The sequence below is a fragment of the Chrysemys picta genome, chromosome 6, assembly GCF_011386835.1.
Source record: "Chrysemys picta bellii isolate R12L10 chromosome 6, ASM1138683v2, whole genome shotgun sequence".
Taxonomy (NCBI): Eukaryota; Metazoa; Chordata; order Testudines; family Emydidae; genus Chrysemys; species Chrysemys picta.
Genome location: NC_088796.1, coordinates 55,757,465 through 55,782,124, shown reverse-complemented (window position 1 = coordinate 55,782,124; position 24,660 = coordinate 55,757,465). Strand labels below are relative to the sequence as shown.

General features: G+C 38.4%; 1 protein-coding gene across 42 annotated transcripts in view; it reads left to right on the top strand.

The window, feature by feature from the left end:
- MEF2C (myocyte enhancer factor 2C) overlaps positions 1-24,660 on the top strand; it is a 156,506-nt gene that overhangs the window by 7,406 nt on the left and 124,440 nt on the right. For 11 of the 42 annotated variants that reach the window (XM_065599181.1, XM_065599176.1, XM_065599172.1 and 8 more), the window contains exon 2: positions 6,904-7,002. The exons of 1 other annotated variant lie outside the window; for it this stretch is intronic. The gene's annotated coding sequence lies outside the window, so the exon portion shown is untranslated. Of the gene's footprint in view, positions 1-4,341; positions 4,481-5,465; positions 6,385-6,903; positions 7,003-10,050; positions 11,673-24,660 lie in introns of those variants that run through there. 30 more of the 42 variants (XM_065599177.1, XM_042855856.2, XM_042855857.2 and 27 more) reach the window with 10 other exon arrangements.

The window sequence follows — 24,660 nt, the reverse complement described above, 5'->3', positions numbered from 1 at the left end:
AGAGTATCAAGGTATTAACAAGGAGATGCTATCAGTTGGTTTTCCACCAAAAAACTCTTGAGTGTGAAGACAGTCAAACCATGGCCAACAACTCCATTTCAGGAAAAGAGAAGAGATGCATAGCCTGATGAATAACCAAACCTTCCCAAAAAGAAATGAAGATCAAGGAGAAGGAAAAGGAGGGAGGAGGCTTCTGCCTCCTATACAGTAGCCAATCGCACGGACTGCAGGAACCAAATGTGAGGGGTCATGTGGATCTGGAGCAGGATGATGTAGAGGGCAAGTTATTTTATATGAGAGTTCCTCCCCCTGTCAGCTGTGCAGCTGACTTCACAGGAGGCTGTTCTGCTGTTTAGCTCTCTTTGAGCCTTCTGCAGCAAACTGAACTTTCTCCTGGAAAGGCCAACCTGCTGTGAAGAAGCCTTGTCCTTCTGGAATTGGCATGATCCAGAAAGCTAGTTATTCTCTGCTGGGTGAGGCCTACAGGTTATCAAAGACACTGAAAAATAAATATGACAATCATTTATAGGACAGACATTCTGCAAATAGGCTCTAAGCTATCTTCATACTCCCTGTATTCTGGGGCAGTCAGGAGTCTAGCTGGCCTAGAGCAGCCTCACTGCTCTAGTTTATGCTGTTTTTATGGCCCATAGAAAGCAGAAATAGCCAGAGCACAGCACACACTGGCCACATCCCCTCTGACCTCTTGCAAACGCCCTTGCCAGTATGCTCCTTCCAGTCCCCAACATGCCATCTGCACCGGTGTCTAGGAGAAAGGGGCCAGTGAAGACATTTTATGCCAGATATATGACACCTTCCAATGGAAGTATTCTCCAGGGGCTGTCTCTGAGAGCTCTCCATAGCATGCAGGGGTCAGATCACAAGAGAGTACAGGGCTGCCTCCTTTTCTTAGTTAAAAAAAACAGAACACAATAGCATGAGTTAAGGGCAGAATGCCAGACTTAGGTCTGAATCTCCTGCCTCTTGTTAATTTGTAAAATGAAACAAATTATTTACAGGGAGAACATAATGTATGTAGGTGGGTTGTTGCTGTTTTTTAAAATCTATTTATAAAATGCACTACTTACTTGAGAGACTGAAATTGTTGATTACTACACTACATATATTTTGTTAAAACTCTTGTTATTTAATAATAAGTTCATTGTATTTCTGATGTTCACTTATCCAGGTAGATTTTAGCAGTCATGAAATTGACAGACAGATCACAGTGTATCATGGATTTATTCCATGCCAAATTTTTTGCTTTAAAAAATTGAATTATTTTTTAATTATATGAAGACAAAAATAATTGGACTGGTGAATAATTTTTTCACTAATTCAAATGAAGAAATCAGCTTTTAAAAAAATATTTTGAAATATATAGATCTTGTCCTGAGACATTAGTGACGTGTAAACAAATTGATTTCAAGTTTCTATTCTAGGCCCAGTTTTAATCTGCTTCTTTATCTTTTGCTAAAGAAAATCTATGCAACCTGAAATTTCATGTATTTATACTTTTATGTCACAGGAGATTTTTGGTGGGAATTTAAGATTAACTACAGAACCTGTCTGAGTTATGTTTCTGACACAAAACTAGCAGATGTTTGCTTAAAGATTTTTGTTTAAAGCCTAGGATCTTCAAAACTGTTCATACATTTCTCCTCCTTATAAAATTAGCATAGAGGCACAGATGTACATTTTTGGAGTCCATAAATCTTAAGGAATTATTTCGTGATTTTAGGTTACATTTTGCCCTCAGTTACTCCCATGTAAACTCAGTGACTTCAGTGGTTGCCCCCTTTCTAAAAACAGACATAATAAACATTATAATGGGTGCAAAGGATAATGTGGATATTTAAATATGGTAGGGAGAGAAAGGGTCTGGTACAGGAGATGGGGTCCTAGTGCTGGGAGAGCAGGGTTGGATGATCTTTGATGTAGGTATTATAAAAGTCTGAGCTTTCATTTTAGGGCCTGATTTAAAACCCACTGAAGTCAATGTAAAGACTCCAACTGATTTGAATGGGCTTTGAATCAGGTCCAAGAGCTCAACAAAAGTCCATGAAGATTTTGTATGGATGGTACATCAACTCTGCAGCTTTCACAGATGATAATTCATACAATGGCCGCAATTCAGCAAGGTATTAAAACACATGCCCCATTGAAGTTAATGGGATTACACAAATGCTTAAAATAAGGAAATTAAGTGTCTTCCTGAATTGGGTCCATAGACAAAAATGTTTTCTAACATTACACCTATAAAAGATCACAACAGGTTTAAAAGCTTTCTTGATCTCTGGTTTGTAAACTCCATTAGTGGAACCACTCCTAGGATAGGAAGCTTCAGAACAAAATATTAGAATCAAATACTATTTCACTGAACAACAAATATTGTTTTTTACATTTTATAATGATTTTAGCAAAGTCTAGGCTCTTTGTCAAAAGAAAACATTTATCTACAAATGTTTTCACATTTCACTGGTTTATTTATAAATACTCTTTGGGGGGGGAACTTAAGGAAATTCCCAGACCCTCCCCCCCAAAAAAAGGTTAGGAAATATTTAAAGGGGGACAGCATCAACTTGGAGATCAGTTTCTGAACATTTTCTGCTATAACAATGTAACAACTAAGATTACTATAAATGAAAGAAGTTAGCAAAAAAAAATCCTTTTTTTCAGTTTGTTCACTTTGTTTGTTTGATGGCACTTTGTGTATAGACATTTTCATTGTTTTGCCTGTACAGTCAGTTAGTCTATATCTTCCTTATTGCAAAGACCCTTGAAAACATCAATAAGGGAGCAGTAAAACCCATCTGGGGGCAGGGGAGGACTTTTGAAAGTCTGGAAAATAAGAGATACACCACAAACAACCCTACCACTGCTCCCTCTCTCTATCCTATATACCTTAGAGACACATACTTAATATATCTTTACATACATTTCTAAATGTGAGCTACATACCCCTGCTACAATAACCCATACAAATTACATTCTTACAACACAGGAACCACACACCTATAGTCAAATTCCCCTTCCCAGAATAAGCCATCTACCACATTATATCTCATACACACTAGCTACATCAAACAACTTTACCAACTGTCTTCCCCATTAACAATATAGTTTTCTTTTACAAATTTACATATTTCCCTCAACCACTCATGACTATCTCGCATTCCATTACATGTGCTATATAGAGAACTATACTTATTCTTCCTCCCAATGTGGTCTAAGACATAAACACTCACATGCAAATAGATTTCCACTATAAACCTATTTATACTGTGCAAATACTAGCTGTAGCAACCAAGGCCAGAGAGGCAGACAAAAAATGTTAAGTGCTTGACAGGTTTAGCACGGGAGCCATATCTCTGTCACGTGGGTTCATGCACAGCTCAGCTCACTAGGTAGTGGCGTCCGGAGCAGAGTTAAGGTTGCTGAGGGATTTTCAAGACTTTCACAGACGCAACCCTGAGTTAGAATTTCCTGTCATTCGCATCTCGCTCTCTGTTATTTTAAATAACAACAAAGTTGTAATAAAAGTTTGTTAGCCCAAATAATTGACGCAGCTCTACAATCACCAGTGTTGAGGGGGGTTTGAGGCGGGGTGGGAGGTCTCTGGGATTATTTCAGTAGCCAGTGAATTTGCCCACCTGAGTTATAATAAACTCCTGAAACAAGTGACGTCTAATGTAAATGCCGAGAAACTCCCGCAGCAAAAAAGGGGTGTTATCACATTTATCCTTCTGAGTTTGCACCTAGCAAACAATGCAAATATAATTCCACGAAGATTCAAGATATTGCCAAAAAAAGCACCCTTATCAGTCTGAATCCACTACCACAGCCAACCAGACCAGTATTCTGTTTTTAAAGCATATGTGTGCTTTAAAACCCCCCAAATCCTGCTCGTTTGCATTGAGCGCTGCAGCTGCTCTGCAAACAGAAAGAGAGATGGATCTCTGCCTTGGGCAGGACTCACCGGCTGCAGCAAACCTCTTTGCACGGTGAGATGTAAGTGGATATGTGGGATCCATGCTGGTATGTTTTAATAGCGCGTTTTAAAAATGCACTGCTTATTCCCCCGCCCCATCCAACTTTCCATATCATCCCCTTGCAGAAATAGCAGGGGACTTAGCTGCACTCCCTTGCCAGCAGCCCCTGCTGAGCCTGCCTTAGCCGAGGCGCACACGGCGCGTGCAGATGGGGCTGGGGGAAGCGGCAGTAGAGGACCTGGGAGCGCTGATGGCTCCGCTGTGATGACAGCAAGGCAGGCAGCCCCCACGTGTTCCTGCTTCTTCACCCCACCCCACCCCCAAAGCCCTGTGGGCTCCTGAGTCCAGACAGGCAAACAACGGGCAGTGGCGGGGGGGAGCAAGGGGTGAGGAAGACTGGGCAGTGGAGCCTAGTCTGGCTGAGTGACTGATACGCAGGGCATAAAGCGCACTGTGTGACTCTTGGGCATCCAGACTGTGTCCAGCATGTAAGTGGATTTCTGCTTTATTTTGGGGTTTGGTCCTCCTTAATACGCGCCTCCTCTGCCTCCTCTGGGCTTTTCTAGTCGGAGAGGGGCAGGGGAAGAGGTCATGGTTACTATGCTGTCCCAGAGCAAACAGATTCTGCAGCCCACTCCCACCCCGCCACTGTGAGTGACAAATCCCCCAGCCCCCCATTTCAGTGTGCACACACGAAGCCAAAGCACTCTCCCTCCAGTGCGCGTGCACACACACGGCACCCGTCCCTGCTACAGTGGGCGCACACACGTGGCATTCTCACCTCCTTCCTAAAGCACACATCCGTAAAGCAGGGCTCGCCTCTACAGCGCACGCACGCGTGTCCCCCACATGGTGCACACACCGCATCGCTCCCCTATTGCGCGCGCGAGCACACTCACACATCCCCGGCTCTCCACAAGCTATCCATTACACAGATGATGCTCTTTCACTCAGCTCAAAGGCACACACCGCGTAGGACCCTTCCCCCCCCCCACTACCCACTTCTTCCACTCCAAACGCGTAGGTCACACTCCTTGTACTCCTCCCGCTTCCATCATGCCTTCCCCGGGCACACCCAACACAACAGCACTCTCTCCCAACATCCAGAACACATTACCCCCCCCCCCCCACACACACACATCGGGGCCATGCACCCGAAATCTGCCTCTAGCCTCCTAATATGTGTATATGCACACACACACACACACACACACACACACACACACACACACACACACACTATCTTCCATGTTCACAGATGACACTTGCTGCTCTGTCTTCAGTGCGCACGCACATTTGTCCCTCTCTTCCCAATCCATGTCCATGAATGACATCCCCCGTGCACACACACAACTGTCGCTTCCCTTTCCCCAATGCACACACAAGACGTACGCCCTAGTGCACACAAACGGCATTTGCCCCTCCCCTCTCTTTCTCCTAAGCACACACTGTACACCCACACAGGCTCGTTGCAACTGTGAGTTACAAATCCGAGAGGAGGGAGAGAGCTTGGATCTGAACCCCGATGCCTGGTGTAGTATCAAAAGCCGCTACGGACACATTTTGCTACTAGTACCAACACTAGTTGGCTGTTCTTTTTCTGACACTACACCGGCAGCAGCCTGAAGCGGGAGGAGAGGAGGGGAAATCCGACTGGTACCGCGCGGCTTTTGCTTTACTGTACTTTTGATTGGTCTGTAATCTGCGCAGTGTCAGTGGATTGAGTGGCCATAAAAATCATCTGCTGGGGTTTGGGCTGTTTGGACTCAAAAGCAGCCCTTGGCTGTGGGCTTGTGGATGTTTGGTAAAGGCTGGCCAGAGTCCCAAGTTCCGGGAGGCTCAGAAATATCCCCTCTTTTCTTCCCCTCTCCTTACTGCCCCTCTTTGGAATCGAACCCACTCCTAGTGTAAAGAGTTTAAAGAAAGGGACCCACACTGTAGCTACAAGGCGAAACCAGGCATACTGTGCCTGTGAGGGGGTTTTGCAGGACCCATCCTGTGTATATCCCAGTGTTTTGTGAATGACCTCAAGAGACTGGAATATACTAACTTCCTAGTTATGAACAATAATAAGCTTCTCCTAAAACTCAAACACTGTCTTGTGCAGTAATTCTCAAGCCATTTCAAATATGCAAATAAAAATGAAACTTTTTTTAAAGTATTAATAGAAAGGCAAGATATTATCAGGAAACTATCAGATAAGAAATGGTCCAAATGATCATTCAAATAGTCTACAGATATAAACCTGGCCATTTACTCGATTACTTTGCTGGGAGGCACATTACAATTTGGGTGAAAACACCATTTTCACAAGCAACTAGTGTACAGAAGGCCGGACAAACAATACAAGAAGAAAAGTGTTCTGATTACAGGCCGTTTTGCAATCTAAAAGGTAGGCCTTTATGGAACCTTCCTCAGATGGTTGTTGGTATGTAAAAACCAGTAGTTTTTTAAAAAAGAACATAAATTGATTAATACACTTTGCCATAAAATTACAGCTTTTGACACAATAATGTTAATTGTTACCTCTGTACAGTACACCTCTTCATTAAGCAGTGAAGGAACTGTTTAAAAAAACAGTGAAGACAACCATAAATATTTTATATAATACCTACTCGGAAGATTATTACACTCTCAGATCAATAGTTTTATTACAATTCACAATTTTATTGATATTTCAGCATCCCCAAAGTAGGATTCAGATGGATTTTACTGCAGCTGTTTAATACATAAAGGTATTTGATCATACATAGTTAAAAGTGATATGATGGTGAGATGTAAGTTCAGAACAATAAAGACTCCGTTTTTTTCAGAAGCTGTTTCTTTCAGACATCTCTTTAAATGAATTTGCCTCACTACCACAGACCTACATTTTAATAATATGCTACTTTTGTGCTTTTAAATATCTAAGGTGCCGAATAAGAATTGTAAACTGTGAAGTAACTACTATGGAACAGATTAAGTAAAGCATTGGAGGCGGATGATTTTGACAATAAAGAGGGTGTATGTGGTGAGTGTTTAATATTTATTGCATTTAATATTATTAAGTAGTTTTTATAATTTCAAATTTTAGGCTCAAATTCTGCTGTATTGTGTACTTACAGGTATACCATTGACAAAGGCTTTCTGTAATCATTGCTTGCTGTGCATTACACCATTTTAGTAATGGCATACCATTTTATTTAAAGTTCATGTCTCAGCCATGCCTTGTGAATATCTTTTATAATTAATTCATTTGACAAGAAATTATATACATTCCAGTTCTTTCCTATGGTTTATAAAATATTTAAATTCTGCTCCTGGAATCCATATCCTATTATCTTTGAGATTTTTCGAATGTATACATTATGTTCAATTATAAAGACATATGGATTGAAGGAATATTCTGAATGACTGTAGAACAAATACAGTACTGCTGAATAATCTTGTGGGGTAGATTAATCTATAGCCTTGATTCCTCTCAGGGTGGGTTGCTGTGGCAACCGCCCCAGCTCACTTTAAAATAATTTTTTAAAGCTCACTTCAAGAGCTACACCCAGCATGGGCCAAGTTAAAAAGCAGACAGACATAGGAAGAAGTGCTTTAGTACACCGCTGTTATAAGATAGAGAGGTGGTTTTAAGAGCAAGGGGTGGAGTGGGGTGGGGCAGAACTCTGCACAGAAAATAGAAACTAAACCACCCCAGGGTTAGAATGCAAAGTAAGTGGATCATTTTGTCCTAATCTCAGTTATCTTCTGTTGAAATGTCACTTAATGATGTAAATTGGTAGCCTCATTTCTTTTAAGAAAATTTTTGTCACCAGGTACAGAAAATTAAAAATTGACTTTAATAAGACCCTTTATGGAGTTGCTCGCTAAGCTAACCATGAGATAATCACACTCTAAGGAAAAGAGACACTTTGCTATATCTCATTCTGATAAGGCTTTGGGGATCTGAGTTTCTAATGATCCCACCTCATATTATGCGTTATTGTTTAATTCAGATATGTCAGGTGATGCATTGGAAAAAGGTGCAACATTGTTCATAGTACAGGTTGCCAACAGGCCTATGAATGACCAATTTACAACAGGAACCATAGCTCAGATTAGACCATTTTGGAAGAAATCCAAACGGGATTCTCCCCCAAAATATTTGCTATTTATGATGCATGTTTTTAAAACTTGGTACAGATAACAAAGTAAAGATTTTTCGTTGTTTAAAATTATTCCAGATTCTAAAATTAACCCTACCAGGTATCATAGAATCATAGAATCATAGAATATCAGGGTTGGAAGGGACCTCAAGAGGTCATCTAGTCCAACCCCCTGCTCAAAGCAGGACCAATTCCCAACTAGAAAGATTCTACACATATTTCAAAAGATATTGCATATTTGTGTACTAATATATGCTTTATTGAATCCTGGAATTGATGAGGAAACATGCCCTCTACTGTAGATCTGTCCATCTGTCTGTTTTTCCACTTAATGTTTGAACTCTGTTTTAAGATGGAGGTGTCCTCTACATTGCTTTGATGAATTGTGCTCTGACAAAAACCTGGCACAGTTTACAGATACTCTAATATATGAAGGTCACAACTATTTAAAGATTAGGCCCTCAGAGCCTAAAAATGTGGAAGGCATAGTAGACATATTAAGCAGCTGTACATATTACTTTGTTGTGGTAATTGCTATCTGATTTCTTGATGTTGAATTGAAGTACCATCCAAGCTTTATCCTGCCAACTAAAGGGTCTACTTGAGCCACTAGACAAAAGCCTGAAAGATGCATTTAGCTTGCACAAAATGCACCAGATTACAGCCATTTTCATCTACAGCACAAAGGTGTGAGCCTGGAAACTAGATGTCCCATTGGAGCATAATGCTCCATTTTTTTAAAAACTAAGAAAATATTAATGTTATTGCTGTTGGAAAGACTGGTGCTATATTGATAGCTGGGAAAATGAAACTCTAGCTACAGAATAGGCACAGCAAGGATAGGATCAGTGCAAACTTTCCCATATTTCTTTACCAGAGTGCCTCACTCCAAACCTGGTGAGACCACTAGGGCTGAAAGGGTAGTTCAAACTTCATGTTCTCCCAGATTTTGGTCCCTCTGCTGAGACTACTCACGTGTGTGCGAACTACTGTCATTTATTATATGTCTGTACAGTGTCTACCTGGCTGAGGCCTCTAGAGGCTACTGCAATATAAATGTTTATATTTATTTATTATTAATTATGATTATTGTTGTTGTTGTGTTTTACGGGATGTGGTCCGTGGATATCTGTCCAGTAAGAATTGTCCGCCCATTATTATCAAATCGGATCATAATGCAGTAGATGGTTATGGGACTTGTAGTCAGTTAAGGCACCACCTAAGTATCAAAACTGAGAACAGTCTTGGGCAATATTTTATAACTCCATCAGTTTCATTCAGATCTGACCATGCTTTGAGCATTCCTGCTTTAGAATATACAGTAAAGTAAATAGACATTTATTAATTACCTAAACTGAAATTTTAGAAGTCAGTCAATGGCCCAATGGGATATTTACATGCAAAAAAAAATTGTAGGGTTAGGCCCTTGAAATAAAAATAAAGTAAACCAAAATAAGTCTTACTGTTGTTTTATTCACTGCTTTGATGTTATTATATATATTCTTCAGGTTTCCTTCAGGTCTGTTATGGCTTATACCTTTATAAAGTTTCCTGTTGCTTTCAAAGCGTTATAGAACTTGGCTATCTACATAAAAGTTAAAACAAGAATCTGCAAAGTAGTTTTACTCACAAAGTTTTACATATGCTTAATTTTGACTTTTATTTGTGTACAGAAGAGTCCTTTCAGTACTGGTCGTAAAGGTAAACGAGCATATTAAGAAGGTTCTGTCATATTATATAGTGTGTTGGAAATACTACATTTCAGTGGGAAAGTCTGCAGAAAGACCATCTCATGCAGTAGGGTCTGATTTGGACTTGTGCAATGAGGCAAACAGTACTTTATCTAACCAGCAACCCTGTTTGCTGAGGGAATCTGTTTATTTGCATTCCCTCAAACGTTAGCATCACGATTGTTTCTCTCCTAGCCCCGTGCCTGCTTCCTGTGCAGCTGAAGCAGCCCAGGGTAAGTGAAGTCACCAGCAATTGGATACGGAAGTCTAATGCGTTTGGGAAGTTGGGTTGGTTTACAGACTGAAGGCTCCGAAGAAAGAGGCCAATAAAGGTGCAAGGAGACGGGGTAGGAAATGTCATGCGGGCTAAAAATACACACGCCTGCTGCATAGATATGTTTGGATATGTTTCGAAACTGATTAAAAAGTTGTTGGCCTGACAGCCTCCAGTTGCTTGGATGATGATGATAGGATCTTCTCTGCCGCTTGCACAGACTTTGCGTTTCAGCGCCCCTTTCAGTTTATTCTCCTTTAATAATTGCCGGCATCCTCTATTTCAATTGGGTACCTGTCTCCGCTTTCTTGTACATAGACATTGGAATGTATTGATGCCCAGATATTTTCCTGTTGACCACATATGGGAACGATCACGGGCATATTAGGATAGGAGCATTTATTTTTAAATCCCTTTCCCCCATAACTCCTCGCATTCAAGCAGCGATTGTTTTGTGTAAGTGTTGCCACTGGAGGACATTGGGCGCCCTTTATTAGCAGCAATTCCAGTGTGCGCAGCATTTGCCGTGGCTGTTTCTGAGCTGGCCCAGAGTGTCTCTCTCCCAGATCCTGCAGTGGTCTTGTGTCCTATTGCTGCTGAACCTCACCAGAAGGGGGGGAAGATGCACCAGCTCGCCGTATTTTCTTAATTTTGTATAATAAAGGATTGTCATTAGGTTTGCGTGTGGCATATGCCATTACCCCCACCGCAAAACTAAAATTAGCAAAATGTCAGGAATGGAGAGATTGATTCACCCAAGATGCAATTATCATTTAAAAAGTGCTTGATTGAGGTGCTGATGTTCGGTGATTTATTCTGCATACCATATACATAATTAAAGTAGTGTAGTGGAGTAATTTATCAATCTAGTTTAGACTAGAGGGGCAAGGAAAGGCGCTGCTGCCGCTGCTGCTGCTCTATGTTTGTTTTATTAAAACGCTTTCGGGATCTGATCCCGCCCCCTTTTTGCAAGAGTGAAACTGATTATTTCTCCAGCTCGGGAGGAGAGAGTCATTCGTTTGGGATTGTGGGAGAGAGAGAGAGAGAGAGAGAGAGAGAGAGAAGTAGAGAGAGACAGAGAGAAGGGAGGAAGGGAGAGAAGCAGAAAAGGACACCTCATCAAGCGTGTAGTTTTGAATCCCTTCCTTGCCTCTTCCTTCCCCCCTCCGCGATGTTACAAAGGCTGTGAGCTGCTCTCTTTTTCCCATTCGCCTTCTGTCACTTCCTTCCTGGACGCTTTCAGGACGAGTCCGGTTACTTTTAATCCAGCCAGCAGCACAGCCACTTTCTCCTCCTCCACGCTGTGCACTCACACACACACACACACACACACACACAGATACACACACACACATCAGACATCTTCTGGCTGCTATTGGATTGACTTTGAGGCTTGTGTGTGGTTCAAGGAGGCTGCATGTTGAACCAGGTGGTGAACACTTAAAAGGCTGGAAGAAGTAAAGGGTTTTTTTGTTTTTTTATTTTTTTTCCTAAGAAAGGAAAATATCTCAAGGACTAGTCTGCTCATCTAAATGTTTGTAATGTAAGTACATATGAAATTCAGAATGGAAATAAAATAGAGTGGGGATTGTATATGAGCCCCATATACATATCCTATTGCATTTTTAAGAATGTTATCCGTCTATGTATGTGTACTGGGATTGAGGTTAGTTGTATACTTTTTAAATATATGAATCCACTAGCAATTGCCTTAAAGTAACTTTTTAGTCAAGCAACTTAGTTAAATCACCAGCTATTCAAATTACTCATCCCCATCAGTCTCTTAAGTGTTTAAAGTTTCATGAAGTTAGTTCACGTCATTAGTGTGCTTGATATCATAAAGTGTGTGCAGTTTGTTTGGTTTTAATATTTCACCAAATGCTATGACCTTGTAGTACTTGCCCCCTGATTTATCAAACAGTTAACTGAAGAAACAGTCTGGCAGGGGAGCAAAACACTCTTAAACGTCATATGCCACTGCTCTTTTCAGTTCTTGCATTTAGTTTTAGATAAAGCATGCCTGTAAGTGTATACCTTTTTGCATCTCCTTTTTTCACACTTAAGTTTGAGATGCAGAGGCAGCTTGCATTATGGCATATGGTGTATTCTTCTGTTAGAATGAAAGTTCTGGTATTCGCATAATACTTGAACTAATCTTTATATTAAGAGTGAGTAAGGTTAGATCTCCTTTACAAAACTGGCTATTTTTTACTTTTGATTAAAATTACTTAAGGTCTAAGATAAAGTTTGGTGTAAAGGGGGAATTTAGAAAACTGTTGGTGGATTATGGAACTGGAATACTTACATTTTCTAGATAATGTAGTATGGTGTTCTGTCATCTTGGAAAACCAAACAAGAATAAAACTATATTACTAATTCTTTTACTCCAAAAGTACATGAAAAGGGTAAATAGCATAGGGCAAAGCTTTATATCTGAATAATTTCTGTCACTTCAGGGCCCTGCGGTTATATGTTTTTAAAGAAAGTTTTTATTCTCATTGGTTGTACATGGTGGTTATGATTAGCAAATACCTGTCTTTTAAAATAAAATATCTTAATATATACCTTAATATTAGGATGTAAGAATTAAGCAGAGAAAGGCACTTTGCCAATATTTTACTGGAGGTCTATGGAGAATTGCCTAGACACAAAATGCACTTTCCTACCACATATCTGATGATAAGTTTAATGGCAATTGCCTTAAATTATATTCTCATTTCATAGATTTATTTTAAAAGGGGTATAAAGGTGGCCAGCAGACCAATTATGTTAGACAAAAAAATGTGACTAGCTTTCTTTTTACTGGCACTTTGCAGGGTATTGTGGTTGCAGAGGAAAGATGTTTATATGGAGTATAATAACTCTAATCCCTAGAGGCTTGGCAGGGCATGGAAATATAACCACCTGTGAACCAGTTTGAACCTCTGTAGTACTGGCTGATTTCAGTTTCGAACACTCATGCAGTTGGCCACTTTGGAAATTTGTCATTTTCTAAATTATTATTGTTAGAAGATGCTTAGAACATTGTTCTGAGACAAAAACCAACCAACAACCAGAAATCCCACAGTGTTTCTTATTTTAGCCAATTTATTTAAATAAATATAGAACTATGACATCATATATGTATTTTCTCTGTATTTTGATGAAATACGTAATTCATATTGGGTCAAATATTAACTCTTGTTGAAGACACTGAAAGACTTGACTGAGTAAGAACTTCAGGTTTGGGTCCTAAATCCAGAGTGTCTGTATTCCTGCAATACACATCCTTTGGTTTTAAAAATCGGACATACATTTTTTACTGTTTATCTTATGGACAGCATCTGAAGGACAAATCTAGGGCCTGATCATGCAAACCTTCATTCATGCAAGTAGTCCTTAAATAAGTCCCACTGATGATGGTGGAACTACCTGTATGAGGATAGACAACTCATGTGAGTAATAATTTTCAGGAACAGGCCCACAGACAGAAGATCCTAAATCAGATGTCTATCTGGCAGTTGGCATAAGATGTGAAAGAGTAGAGTGCCACATTAAATTTCCTTATAAAAGAATACAGTTGTAACATACTATCCCATTTTCTCGGAGTTTTTCTCTTATGCCTGTTTGACCAAGAAAAAGCCAATTTAAGTTTAAACATGCCTTTCAGTGTTGATGCAACAATAAATGATGAACAATATGTGAGATTAAAATCTTTCAAAATGATGTGTCTGGATTGCCAATTTAGGAATACCTTACAGTGATCAGACAAGCGTTTTTTACTTTTTAAGCTTCTTCCAATTTCATGGTAGTCTGAAGATTCTTCTTAAAGCTTTTTTTGTTTTAGTGCATATATAACTTTGCTTGATAAAGTCCTTTTATTTGTGTGTATGTAAATTACCCACAGAAAAGAGAGAGGGAGAGAGAGAGATGATCATGTAAACAGTTTTATCTTGTGAGTTTAAAACATTTAGTGCCTTGTGGACAAACAGAAATTAACCTTTCCAGACTTTTTCCAGAAGTTTATCTTTAAAAGTTTTTGATTGTAAATGTTTTTAACTTCTTTGTGTACCTCTGTAATAGGAAGGAATGGTTAAATAACTACGTAGAAACTTAACAGTTGCGTAGAAGTTTCAAATTAAATATTTTTTTGCCATTTTAAGTTTTTCTTTCTTTTCCTCTTTTTTGTAACAGGTTAATTTTTCAGCTGATCAGTAAAGTAGTACAGTGCATCCATAAGAGTATTTCTGTATCTTGTTGAGCAAAAAGTCATGCCCTCATATTGAATGCATAAAAGAATGTTTTATGATTCTTAACTACGTTTTCACCTGTTGGACCAAACTTCTAAATTACACATTAATTTACCAAAAATTCAGAAAAGATGGTTTGGTGTTGTTTTAAGTACACTGATTGTGGAAATAACATAAATAAGATACTCTATAATAAAATAAAAGTTTTATTGTATTAATTGATGCAATATTTTGGAGTATAATTTGTGTATCTATTTGTGTAATGCACTTCAGGCATCTTAAATCCCATAGTATAATATAAACAGACATTTTTCTACATCTACATTTTAGTCTATTTGATGATTTAGAGACAAACCTCTAAAATTAAAAACAGGTTTATTTGTAACTCAAGAGGTAGAAAACTTTAGCACTAAGATTAATGATATCAGGTTAGTGTATGAAAGGGTTAACAGTATACCTTTGCAGCTTATTTCAAAAATAAAACATGTACAGAAGAACTCCGGTCAGCATGCACTATTTAAGTTGTAAGTGAAAAATTGAAATATTTTAAATATGCTTTCTTCATTTTATGAATATAGTAATTGCCTGGCTGCTCTGAAAGGATTTAAGCTAATCTTCTGAGAGCTGATGGTCAGTATGTTACATGTGGATAGGTGATTAAAAGCTAGTGTCTTCAGTACTGTACTTTAATCTCACAGTCGCATTGACTGCAGTGCAGTAGAGCTTGGCTGTTCACCGGGATCTGTCATCTTTAGGAAATCAGACCAGCTTATAGAGGCGATTCACAAAACCAACAGTGACAACAAAGTCTTATGTGCCTTACAAAAGAAGGATTAGGCAGTTCTCATGTCATTTTGATCAGACAGAGATAAAAGCTGATTGCTGCAGCATGGCAAGGCACACGTCAATTTCAATTGATTATTATATAAGGATACTATAACCCTGTTGCTTAGTCATTGTTAAATGCAATTCAAAGCAGGGAAAATTCAATTTTGAAATGATTGGTTTTATATGACGTGATAAAAATGATTCACATGGAGCATTGTTGCATGTCTTTCAAAAAATCACTGTTTATTCAACACTTGTTGAAAATAGACTTAACATTTAGAGTATGTAAGTGTTTTGGGGGCTTTTTTAAAAAATAAATATTGGTTAGGTGATACATCCTTCAACAGCAATTAGATCATTCTTGAAACTGCCTGAGACTATACTAAATTCATAGCACTTATCCTACTAGGAACATATGCAAAAGGCATCTGCATTTTACAATTTAGCAAAAGTGTGGCATTAAGCATCAAGTACATTATCTTAGTTCCAGGTAGTATTCCATTATATTTTAAAATATAATATTCAGCTGTACTTTGTGTTACATCTGTAGACATCACAGTATGTTTTAAAAATTAATTAGCAAATCAAATGTGGACCTTTTTTCTTTTACTACAATCTAATTTGGCAATATAATATAAAGTGTTGGCTGTTTTTGCAGGGAATAAAGTTATGACATATATGCTATACTAACATTTGGAAGTATCAAACTTTCATAGATGACTAGTTCTGGTAATGTTTTACCTTTTTTTAAACAGAACTCCTTTTTTTACCCAACTGATGCCTCCTAGTGTTTCACATAATAAAACACTAATGAGACACCCATAAATGTAAACATTGCTTTTTCATTGCCTGCATCTGATGTGATACATACTTTTTCATTGCCTACATCTGATGCAATACATAAAATTAATATTTATGTGTTTAATTTTGTGTGTTATTAAAATCAGACAGGAAATTCCTGTAAATGAGATGTTTCATCTCAATGGATACTATGCACACATTTACAGTTTTTCTTTAACATTGCGTAACTGTATTTTGGAAATTTTGTATCTCAGATAGAGAGCATTTTCTGTCTCTTTTACTTCCCATGTACATTATATGAACTTTTGAAAGTATTATAGGGCTCAAATGGGATTTAAAAAAGATGCTGATAGTTTAGCATTTCCATTTTTAGGCCCTGAAAATATAGGTGCAGAAGAGTTTGAAATATCCTGGAGTGCCTCATAGCCAAATAAAATTAAAAAAGAGAAAGAATGTTGTGAGACATGCTGTCTCACTTCAAACCCTAAAGCAGCATAAAATAATTGTTAAGTTTTGTCACATTCTGTAATTATTCCTGTGTATTTTATATCTGAATAAGTAAGAGAACTGTATTAATCTAATTTTTAAATGTTTGGAGCACCCACAGCACACTGACTTCAATGAAAGCTGCAGGTGACCAGCACCTTTGAAAATCAAGTCTTTTATATATAGATGAATAGAGTATATAGTGGTGAAAACTGAAATACAGCATTAGATTTCCACAAGTTTGCTATGGTTATAACATGACTCACCAGTACTTGAACAAAAATATGATTTTATTAGATTAATACCATGTGACAGTAGAGGGTTTTTTTTGAAGGTGGAGGGGCCTGATTTTCAAAAAAGTTGTATAGCACCAGGGCTTTTGTGGATCCTGCAAGTTACTGTGATGAGGTATAACTTACTGGACTCCATTTGAACTGTCAGGTGCAATTTTATAAGGAGAAAGAAGAAAATAGGATTTGCAGCAGTTTTGCAAATTTGAATGTCACAAGATTTTCAGTAGGGTATGAGAATAGCATAACTGTGACATCAGAAATATAACATGTTATTCTAACACTTTGAGGAAAAACATTGGATTTCATAAATTTTTGGCCTACCATGTAAATTACAAATAGATATAAAGAGAGTGAGATTCCTTACACTTTCACAAATCTGAACTTTATCAGCTAAAAAACCTGATAAAAGTTAATGGCTTTTTCACAATGCGTATATAACACGTGTGGGTGTATATTTACATATAAATATATATTTTCATATATTAAATAGTTATGGTCATATCCATGTATGCAGCTCTCACTGAAATAAATTGGAGTTTGGCTTTAGATCAAGTGCAGCGTCTGGTCTTTAGGTTGTATTCTGCCTCACTCACATATGAATAATTTAAATTAGGGCTCAACAGTACTGGGATCTGCCATTTATTTAAGCCACTTGTAATCGGACAGTATCCCAGATCTTTAAACTTGTTTGAATCTTGGAAACACTTTAAAGTATGAGAGAGAGTTCATCCTTCAACCAGGAAAACAAATTGCAAAAAGGGATGGAAGTCTCCCACAAGAACTAGTTGCACTGCTTCTTCCCTTGAAAAGAGAAAGTAAATTTGAAAGACCGAAGAAGAGAGTTGCACGGATAGGAATTTTTTAGGGCAGCTCAAGTGTGGGGAGTGTATATCTAGGAGTATTAGGCTGAAATTAAGCTAAACTGGGAGTCAATAAATATTTCCTTACAGTGACACATAGTTAGGTTGTGGAATAATGTCGTCAGAGAAATGATAGAAGTCCTATTGTCTTGAGTTATTTGGATTGGTTGAAGTACTTGAGAATTGACTCTGCTGTAGGGAATAGTCCTGTAATGGCAGGAGGTAGACTAGATGACCCAATGGGCTAGATCCTTGGCACTTTGTGCCATTGCAGTGTCATACAGGGGACTTAAAGCTGTGCTAGGGCTCAGCAAGTTGGCTAGGGGGGCATACCAGCATTGGGGCTAGAGATCCTGACCAGTGGAACAGCTCTTTGGGAGCCACTGTCTATCTGCTGGCTCAAGTTGAGGCAGCACTGAGGCAGCCCCCAGGACCAGGGGTGGTGTTGTCTTGGTGGCATAAAGTCCTCCTCCCCCTTCCCCCCCCCCCCTCTCCCGCCCACCCGTGCCTCTTGTTTCCTGGTGCATCTCGAGTTGCTTGAGTGAAACTGGAGCTCTAGCCTAACAGGTCTTTTCTGATTCTAATTTCTTTGATTGTATGATTTAGAAGGCAAAGTTAACTATAAGCATGATTATTAAAATATATGCTGTTTCTGGAACCCAGCCATGTTAATCATGTATCTCTAATGCCATGATCCAGAGATGTACAGTTAGGCAAATCAAATTAGAGATAACACTATTTGTGTTGTTTCTATAAACATAGAAAGGATATATGTCATTTGTGGAACCATTACATAGTATTTGCAGTATTTGCTTTTAAACAGTCAGCTAATACCAGTTAGCAAAATCTGTACAGTACATGGCAGAGGATTGTGAAATTGCTTGGAAAAGACATCTACAGAGTAAACTTAATGCAGTGTGTTGTCCATGGGAAACATTACTGTATAATGACAGAAAAATGCAAATACTAAGGAAGCTTTATTGATTTTAATTTGTAATAAATTATATTATTCTTAATAACAAATTAATTGTAATAAGCTATTGTCTATATGTAAAATAATAGTGCATTAGTCTAATCTAAATAACATTAAGAAATTTCAAAGTTCAGCATAAAAATTAAAATGGTCCAGATTGTCTCTAGAGTAAAAAGCCACAGGAGGGCACTTTTCGCTGGGGAGTCTGTAAAAAAAGTGAATAAAGCCTGGGTATGTTCTGAAAGGGTAGAGGGAGACAATGTGTCTGGTTCACACCTTCACAGGCCTGCTACGGCTCCATGTCCATCTTTTGTATGTCACATCCAAGTGAGGGTGAAATATGTGGAGTGGGGAGGATCCCCATGAAGATCTTAAGGGTGTGACATGATCTGGATCAACATGTGGGACAGTAAATAAGCACCCCGACTTTCACAATAAGCCAAAAATCAAGCTAATCCCATTTCAAACAAGGCCAAAACAAGCCAATCCCTAAAAACCCCAACACTCTATGTGATTAGATCCCCCCGGCGCGAAATCTGGGACTGTGGTGGGCCCGCTGTGCACCCCGACTCTCTCCCGCCTTTGACGGTGCTTGCCCCTGCTTATCACCCCTTTCCTCCGCTTGCCGGGAGCTAATCAAAAAAAAGAAGCAACAAGCTACAAGCCAAAAACTAGCCAACAAGCAACTCACAAGTCACTTAAGCCAATAACAAACCCAATTTCTGCGTGTTTTTTTTTTTTTTTTTTGCGGGTTTCGTATGTCTGATAGTGGGACACAGCCTTTAGTCCTTATGTAAAGCCTTATCCCACAGTCCTTACCGGAACAAAATTTCCACAGGATCTGGCCTGCTATGAACAGTCAATAATCATGTAGAATAAATAGGGCAACAGTTTCAACAGTATCTTTAACCACAATAATTTAAAAGTGTTTTCATAGATATGAGGAACTGATCTTTGAAGCAGTTCTTCATGAGATCCTGCATTACCTACAGACTGTTCTGAGACAGTGGTCTGATTTTCTTCTTTTATCTTGTTCTTATGTATAAGATGCAGATGAAGAATTGATATAAATTATGCACATGGGTTTGATTAAAAAATAGGTTTATTGCCTCTCCACTACACATGAAATAAGTGTTAAATTGCACACATACCCAAACTTCTATACAACGCATTTTATATGTTGGAATACTGGGCCGGAGAATACATCCTTGCAGCGGCATACAAGATGTATAGCCTCATCCAAAATATACATGCATAAATGCCAGAGATCAGAAATATAACCCTTACTGTTAATGAGGTACTACAGAGTGGTAGACTCATTTAAAACTAAATAGAATGAAGCAGTATATTATTAAATTACTTAAGAGTAAACATTTTAAACATTCTGTAACCTGGGGCTGTTGGATCACGGGTAGTATTATTAATTGGAACTAATTTGAAATTATATTTTTAAAGAAAATGCATTAATTAGAAAGTAGGATTCAGGGATTTTTCAAAAAGAAAGTATAATTTCAACAAAGCTGCTTCGTGTTATATCTATATATATTGAAACTGTAGGGCTAGATCCTCAGGTGGTGAAAATCTGCATAGCCCCGCTGAGATAACAATGCAGCTGAGGATCTGGGCCTGAGTTTTTATCCTGATTTTAGCAGTAATGATGTGTAGTATAGAATCAGAAGAATAAACCTTTTTAATTTCTGATAACATCCTTGGTGAATATCGTGGTGTATTTTTGTGCTTTTGAATACTAGGGTTTTGGTGCAGCAAAATGAGAGCTTTGTCCTGTCTGTTCATCCAGATATAGTACTGGATATCCCATCATAGATGTCATTTTCTACTTCCAACAGTTCCTTCAGCACTGAGCTCAGATATTACACTCTTTGGTGATCAGTAGCACAGTTCATTTTCCACTCTAGCTTACTCACTGATATCTTTGTGGAAGTTTACTTCTTTAAAAAAATGTATTTAGAGGAAGGATACCATGTGAATGGGTGTGATAGAAATCCCTAAGATAGATAAGAGAGATAGAGATAGAAGTAAATTTATTATTTTAGCATGGTGTTTTTAATGCCTGTGATTTTATGCTCTGCTTCTGTACCTATGGGAAAGAACATCACTGATACCATCTCACTGTATCAGAGGGGTAGCCGTGTTAGTCTGGATCTGTAAAAAGCAACAGAGAGTCCTGTGGCACCTTTAAGACTAACAGATGTATTGGAGCATAAGCTTTCGTGGATGAATGCCCACTTCGTCGGATGCATGTCATCTCACTGGACACTCAAAGTGCATTCCTTACTTAGCATCATTCTACGTTACTTAACAATGTAAAGTGATACGTGATATGGCAGTTAGGTGTGACACAGAGGAAATATTCTGTGGTCTGTTTCAGAAGAGCAGCACTTTTCATTATTCTGGCCTTGTCTTGACAGATCCTATCCACGGTATTTGAGACAAGTGGTGTTTTTATTATTCTGACTATTGCTACAAGTCACTGTATTCTGTTCTGTAAAGAATTAGTGCTCTGTTCTACCACATTTTTTAACACAGACTGTTCACTGAGGACTAAGTTTAGGTCAATAGTGAGACCATTCAAGTCTATGACTATCATAGATAGTGACCTGAAATAATGCCGTTCCAGATTGCTGAGGAAACGTAATTGTGTGGGCATTGGGGGAGAAAGTGTTGTCCTTCTCCTTTCCTGCTGACTGTAAGCCATATGGGCTTTTGATCATCATCTTTCCTTTGCTGGATCAGAAAATTGGCCTGTAATTTAAATGTTATCCTAAAAAATGGCACTTCCATATTTGATTGGTATCACTTGAAAATTAAATGTAAATATTTCAAATAGGAACTCAACCATGCTTCTCCTAGGTAAGTTCAGATTTGTGAAGATCTCCCTACTGACACATTTACAAAGCAAGAAAATGTGGCATTCTATTTTCATATATAGGTCCAAACCTTAATCTTAGGTATAAGATACAGTTAAACGAATAGCCGATATTGTGCATATACCCAGAGTTGCAGATATTTTGAGCTATGCGTCAATTCAAGCTAGATATCTCAGATTAGAATCTGGCTCTTCCACTGAAAATGTGAACCAACCTATATTAATTTCAATTCTGAAACACAATGCATATTTAATACTTGTTTCTTTTATTTGGCAAAATCATCCATATCTAGAAGACAGAGTCTCTGAGGGTCACATGCAACTCATTCTCATTTATTTCAATAGCAGTTGAGAACAGGTCCTGAAACTATCATCCCTAATTAGAATTTCTGACACTTCATACTTTGGGGGACAATACTACTTTATAATACAGACATCTTCTAAACTTTCTTTTACATATTAAATTTAATAACCATAATTCCTAAAAAAGTGCATATACAATTGATTTCTTTTGAGGTAATAAAAGGTATTATTTAGAAGATATACTGCCTATAAGGTAAGAAGGATGGTCGAGTGGAGAGGATGTTGGACTAGGAGTCAAAAGACCAACGTTTAATTCCAACTCAGCTACAGACCCACTTTGGCCAATTCTCCAAATCTGTTCTGTGGCTCACTACCGCATCTGTAAAATGGGTATAAAAATTCTGTATCTCAGAAGGAATGTGGGGAGGCTAATCCATTAATGATGGTGTGAAATTCAGATACTATGGTAATGGTGGCCATATATGTTCTTATCTAGATTAGACATATAGAGCTGCTAGATTCAACATAGTCTACAAATTTAATTTCCCAAACACAATTTCCCTTCTACTTATATTATCTGAAAAGTGTGTTTCTTGTTTCATTTGTCTGTCAAGTACAATGGACAAGAAAGAAAATGCCTTTGGTTTTGTTTTTCAGACTTCACTTAGGAACCCTCCCATCTATATGCAACTGCTTATTTTACCAGTAGTCAATGGGAGTTGATGGTGCCCAACACCTTGTGGGATCAGGCCCTACAGAAATCTGTTGTATCATTCTAATTTTTTTTCTTGACTTGAGAATTTCAAGTGCCATAGCTCGCAGAACTCGAAGCTCTAGGTATAGGAATTACAGATTCACATAGGTGATTAGATACCATGACAACGAGTGTGCTATAAATGACTAATAGATAGATTATATATTCTTTGAGACAGGAAGTGCCACTTCAAGGGAGGAAAAAATTGCTTAAAGACAATTTCCTTGTGTAAGAATGTTAAATAAACCGTCTGATGAACAAAATGTGAGAACAAATAACTCAAAACTAGTCATTACATGTCTGATTTCAATCCTCTTAAATGGAGACCTGGGTGGTCCGTTAGGAAAGATGTTGTGGCCTTGCAAGCATGCCTCCTCAGCCAGTTTTTGAGACAGTTAACATTACTGTGCTGCATACATAGGTGTAAATCCAAACCTGACTTCCTGAATGGATTATTATGCTTGAATAAATGAAGAAGAATAACAAATCTGGTTAAAAAATTGTGCAGATACTCATTCTTAACCAGTATTTATCTAACAACTGTTTAAAATTGAAACAGATTATGGGGGAGGAATATTGTGTTGCCATGGTGAGTTTTTTCACTTTTTTTTACAGTTGAGAAATTCTGACCCATTTCACAAATATGGAGAGGACCAGCATTCATAGATATTTATATATGTATTTAAAAAAGTATACAGAATGTAATTGAATGTAAATTGGTGTAGCTCCATTGACTTGAGCTCCAGCTGAGGATCTGTCCCATCATATCCTGCTAAGAAACTCTTGTGTATACAGAATCGTCATTTAATTCTGTTAATTAACATCCTCCTGCTTTCCCCACCTCCACCCTGACTCTACGTCCAAATTTGGTAGAAACAACAGTACCACTGGAATGCAACATTTCAGAACAGGATGACCCTTGCTTTCTCTGCCAGATCCTGCTTCTGGTATGAAACACTGTGGGAGCATGTGTTGATATCTGTTGTGACTGCCAGTCAGTGGTCAAACATTCCAAACAGACTTTTAGACAATTAGCAGAGTCCCTATCCTGTGATTGCACTTGCTATGTGTGCGTCATTCATATCCCTTGAGGTGGGATGAATCCTTATGGTGCCCAGTCAGTGTGAGCTATAGTAGAGCATCTTGCTAGCTGAGGCAGTAGGAGTATGTATATGCTCATCTCAGCTGAATGTTAATGGTCCTATGTGATGATACACATACATTTTCCATTTTTGTCTATTAATTTCCTTGTATAACTTGTCTATCTGTGACCTTATCTTTGTATCATACTTCAGAGAATGACAGTTGAATGAATTAACTTCATTACTTTCACCCAGAATGAGAGACTTTCATTTTAGAAGACTCAGCAAGATTCCTAAATCCATTCCTGAACATGGAGTACAACAACCCTGTTGCCATGATGGGCCATTCTCTGGGATTGCTATTTAAACAGCATTGGAGGGCCAGATAATACCTTTGTATGTGGACACGCTGTCATAAACTTTAGTGCAAGCCCTGGCTGCAACCACTCCAATGCAGAATTTAATCCTTGGAGGAAATATTGTGTCATACTGTGAAGTAGGGCAACAAGTATCCCCATGACAAATGACCTACAAAACTGGACATTGTTACCATTGCTGTCAAGGTGGATTGCTTGCCATTTCTTGGAAGGCAAATATATAAAATATTCCATTAAAAAACTACATGAAGAGAACATTAAGGTTGCATTGTTAAACATTTAACTCCCGCAGTTAGGGTTGCAAACCAATGAGCCCTCCAGAGCAATCCCGATAGTAATGCTGGAATCTCTGCAGGCTTGGATACACACCCTCAACCCTAGAACATCAGAGGTAATGAGGCTGTAAGAAAATCAATGTACACACCAGTTTTGAATGTAAAGATATGTCAGTTCAAACTGTCAATCTAAACCTTCGCTACTTTACTATTGTTAGATTGATAGCAGGGTATTTGCTTAATGTCAGTTTAATATTACAAGAAAGTTTTTGACTGAGAGCATACCACAGCAGAAGAAGGATGGTGGTGTTTAGGGTGTTAGCCTGGGACTTGGATGAAGTGGGATTAATTCTCTGCTCCTCCCACAAAATTTCTTTGTGACT